This window comes from Elephantulus edwardii, unplaced genomic scaffold, assembly GCF_000299155.1.
Source record: "Elephantulus edwardii isolate Elephantulus edwardi_28Jun2011 unplaced genomic scaffold, EleEdw1.0 scaffold00171, whole genome shotgun sequence".
Lineage (NCBI taxonomy): Eukaryota > Metazoa > Chordata > Mammalia > Macroscelidea > Macroscelididae > Elephantulus > Elephantulus edwardii.
Genome location: NW_006399921.1, coordinates 3,497,900 through 3,502,950, shown reverse-complemented (window position 1 = coordinate 3,502,950; position 5,051 = coordinate 3,497,900).

The window sequence follows — 5,051 nt, the reverse complement described above, 5'->3', positions numbered from 1 at the left end:
GATGAGATGGATCGATTCAGTAAATAGGTCAATGGGAGTTGGTGTATGGGAATGAGTGAGACTGGCTCAAGACAGGGCAGGGTTCAAAGCTGCTGTAAATAGGGTCATTACTGGTTGCAAGCAACTTGATGGCACATAACAACAACAACAACAAGAAGTGAGGATCATATGAAAATCATATATTCCATTTCAGACCTCAGGAAGTACCTGAACAAGGTATGAACAAGGGCCAATGGTAATGAAGGAAGAAGGCCAAGCTGCACTGAAGGCACTAGCAAAAAAATAAGGCCCCAGGAATTGGTGGGATAGCATGTGACATTTTTAAAATAACAAATGCAGTCTTGAACACACCATCAGTTTGTGCCAGGAGATTTCGAAAATAGCTACCTGGCCACCTGGCTGGAAGAGATCAATATCTGTTCCCATTCCCAAGAAAAGTGATCCAACAGAATGTGCAAATTAGAAAAAAACAAATATGGCTGTAGATCATCCAAAAATGGCTAAAACGCTACAGTGAGATGTACTATTCCAGAAGTTCAAGCTGTGTTTAAAAGAGACCATAACACTAAGGATATCATTGCTGATGTTAGATGGATCCTAGCCGAAAGTAAGGAATACCAGAACAATGTCTATTTATCCTTTATTAACTATGCAACGGCATTTGAATATGTGTATCAAAATAAATTATGGCTAACGTTGAGAAGAATGGAAATCCCAGAATACTTAATTGTATTGGTGAGAATCCTATACCTAGACCAAGAGGCTGTTGTGTGAACAGAACAAGGGGACATGGTTTTCAAATTAAGAAAGATATGCATCGGAATTGTATCTCTACACTTAATCTGTAAGCTGGGCAAATTACTCAAGAAGCTGGACTCCATGAAGAAGAATGTGGCATTAGAACTGGAGGAAGATTCATCAACACCCTGCTTTATGCAGATGACACAACCTTGATTGTTGACAGCAAGGTGGACTTGAAGCACTTGCTGCAGATGATCAAAGACTACAACTTTCAATATGCCTTACATCTCGACATCAAGAAGAAAAAAAATCCTCACCACTGGGCTGATAAGCAACATCATGATAAATGCAGAAAGATTCAAGTTATTGATGAATTCATTTTACTTAGATCCATAACCAGCACCTTTGATACTAACAGCCAAGAAATCAAAAGACATGCTCCACTGAACAAGTTTGCTGTCAGGGACCTGAGGAGTAATGATGTTATTTGTAGAATATGGTGCACTGGATTCAGGCCATGGTCTTTTCAATCACTTGCTATGCATCGGAGGGCTGGACAATGAATAAGGATGACAGAGGGAGAATCGATGCCATTGAGTATTGAATAGCCCACAGACTGGAAAAACAAAAACAAAACACACGCAACAAAAACCAACCCCAAGTGTGTTTTAGAGAAAGTGCAGCCACCGGGCTTCTTGGAGCAAATAACGAAAAGGCACACATACAAAGTCTCACATACTTTGGGCATGTTGCTAGGGGAGGCTATTCCTTACAGAGTGACATCATGCTGGGAAAGGTGGAGGGCCAGTGAGAGAAAGGAAGACTCTCAACCAGATGGATTAACACACTGATTTTGTCTGACAATATGTCAGAGATGATAGGACAGCACAGGAGAGGACAGGGTCACTAGGAATCATAGTCAACTCAAAGACACCAAACAACAAGTGAAAAGTGGGTGTAAAGGTAGATACCAGCCTTACCCTCAATTTCTGTTCAAAGTTCTGACTCAAGGCAGGTGCTAAGTATCATTAGAGAGGTACTGATAAAGGGCTGTATGGCAGGGCCAATTGGTAGGGCTGAATTCAGGACTGGATTTGGGAGATGCAGCCTCTGGCATGAGAGTGGGCCTTGAAGGACTGGAAGGGGTATTTTTTACTTGGAAATGTTATTATTATTATTGTTATTATTATTTATATTTAAATGAAAGTTTATAAAGAACTTGGATTTCCATTCATTCATCGTTGCACACTTCCCTCTCTGTCCTCCCTTCCCCCAAGTTCGCTTCGCTTATTTCTTTGGGGGAAAAGTTCTTTCATTCCTATACAGTCTCCCCACCATCCCCCCCAGACCACTTTATTGTGCATTTATTATTCTGGAATCTTGTCATACCAATAATACTTAATTATATGTTCCTTTTGTACAGCTCTTTCCCTCAACTGTTTCAATGCCATGTACATTATTTATCCCCTCTTTTCTTTGTTTTTCCCCAACCCCCATATCAGTCCTGTTCTATAACAGTGACATTATGCTGTATTTGTCTTTTTGTGACTGAGATATTTCACTCAGCATAATGTCCTCCAGGGTCACCCATTTTGTATAATATTTTATGGGTTCTTTGTTTTTCAATGTTGCTTAATATTCCATTTTATGAATATACCACAGCTTCTCTATCCATTCATTTGTTGATGGGCAGTTGGGCTGTTTCCAACCCTTTGCTATTGTGAACAAAGCTGCAGTAAGCATGGGTGTGCATATATCTGCTTGGGTGGCAGTTCTGGTTTCTTTAGGGTGTATTCCCAGTAATAGAATTGCTGAGCCAAATGGTACTTCTATTTACAACTTTTTGAGAAAGTGCCATACTGCCTTTTATAATGGTTGCACCATTTTACACTCCCACCAAAAGTGAATAAGGGTTCCAGTCTCTCCACAACCTTACCAACATTTGTTGCTTGCTGCTCTGTTAAATTTTGCTATTCTTACTGGGGTGAGATGATATCATATAGTTGTTTTGATTTGCATCTCTCTTAGAGCTAGGGATTTTGAATATTTCTTCATGTGTTTGTTGGCCATTTGAATGTTTTCTTTGGTGAAGTGTCTGTTCATATCCTGTGCCCATTTTGTAATTGGGTTGTTTATCTTGTTGTGGTGGATTGGAAGGTTTTGATAGACTTTATGAACATAAGTATGTTGGTGGAAAAGCAATGTAGAATGCTGAATAGTTCCATTTTCTGAAGGAGGGGGCAGGATTAAAGATGAGAAGAAATAAGAATGACAGTGATAACAAGTAACACGAAAGATCCCTGGTGATGCAGCAGTTAAACTCTCAGCTGTTCTTCAGAACAGTGATGTTTGGAACTCAATCAGCAACTCTGTGGGAGGAAGACCAGGGATCTCCTCCAGGAGATGTTACAGTTTAGCAAACCCTATGGGGGAAATTTTATCCTGTCACAAGGAGTTGTTGTGTGTTAAAAACCAACTTGATGGTTAACCTGAATTGTAACCAAAAAGTGACAATAACAACAAGTTTTACTATCAAGTATTTTATACATACCAGGAAGTTCTAAGAGTTTTGTATATAATATTTACTAGGGGTGATAAAAAGAGAATTGATGTCTTTGAGCTATGGTGTTGGAGAAGAGTGTTGAATATGCCATGGACTGCTAGGAGAAGAAAAAGGTTCGTCCCAGAGAAGGCGAAACCAGGCTGCTCCTTGGTGACAAGGATTGTGAAGCTTTGTCTGACATAATTTGGACATGTTGCAAGGTGGGACCTGTCCTTGGAGAGGGATGTCATGCTTGAGAGGGTGGAGGGATAGCACAAGAGAGAAAGACTCTCAATGAGATGGATTTATTCAGTGACTGGGGTAATGTGGGTAGGTGTGTCTGAGACAATAGGATTGGCACAGGATAGAGCAGGGTTTAGGGCTGTTGTATATAGGGTCACTATGAGTTGCTAGTGACTCGACAGCACATTAACAACAATAATAATCTATTGTGGAAACGGAGTCAGAGAAGTAACTTGTCTAAAGTCTCACTATTAAGTGACAGAGCTGGGGCTCCCCTTCAGGCAGTCTGGCTCTAGTAGACTGACCATAACACTGGCTGGAGGTTATAGCTCGATTCTGGAGGGTTGTGTTGGTGTCATTGTCATTGTAATGTGCCATCAAGTCACCTGCTACCCATAATGACCCCATATACAGCAGCTATGAAGCCTTCCATGTCCTGAGCCAGTCTCACTAAATCTGACACACCACCCCCATATCACCCCAGTTACTGTATCAGTCCTACTCATCATGGGTCTTCCTCTTCTGTACTGTCCTTCTACCCTCTGCGCATGATATCCTTCTCCAAGGATCAGTCCCTTCTAGTCATGTGCCCAAAGTATGTGAGATTGAGTTTCAAAATCCTAGCCTCCAAGGAGAAACTTGGTTTTGCTCTCTCCAAGAAAGACCTATTTGTTTTCTTGATGGTCCATTGTATGTTCAAGACTCTTCTCCAGCATCACAACTCAAAGGCATCAATTCTTCTGTCATCCCTAGTCATTGCCTAACTCTTCAATGCATAGCAAGTAATTGTGAAGACCATGGCCTGGATTAGGCACACCTTAGACTTTGAACTAACATTGTTGCCTTTCAGTACTCTGGAGAGGTTCCTAACAGCTGATTTTCCCAATGAAATTTGTCTTTTGATTTCTTGACTACTGGTGTCAGGAGTAGTGATTGTGGAGCTGAGCAAACTGTGCTTGTTAACAACCTGAATCTCTTCTCCATCTATCATGGTGCTTCCAACTGGCCCAGTGGTGAGAATCTTTGTCTTCTTGATTTTTAGTTTTTTTTTAATTGGGTAATTTTTATTTCATATATACCATTGAGCAGCAACCAACGTGAACATCTGGGCAAACAATCTCCTGAAATGTTCTGCTCTGTGGCTGCTTCAGAAATATGTGCACTTGATTTTTAGTTTTAATTCATCTTGAAGACTACAGTCCTTCTGCAGCAAGCACTTCGGGTCCTCCACAGTATCAGCAAGCAAGGTTGTGTCATCTGCATAACAGATTGTTGACGAATCTTCCTCCAATCCTAATGCCACATTTTTCCTCATAAAGCCCTGCTTCCCAAATGATCTGTTCTGCATATAGATTGAAAATGTATGGAGACCGACAGGATGCATCCCTGATGCACTCCTTTCCTGATTTTGAACATGCAGTTTTTCCTTGCTCTGCTTCCTGGTTCAAGTGGAGGTTTCACATAAGCACAATCAAGTGTTCTGGTATTTCCATTTCCCTCCAGGTTAGCCACAATTTGTTGTGGT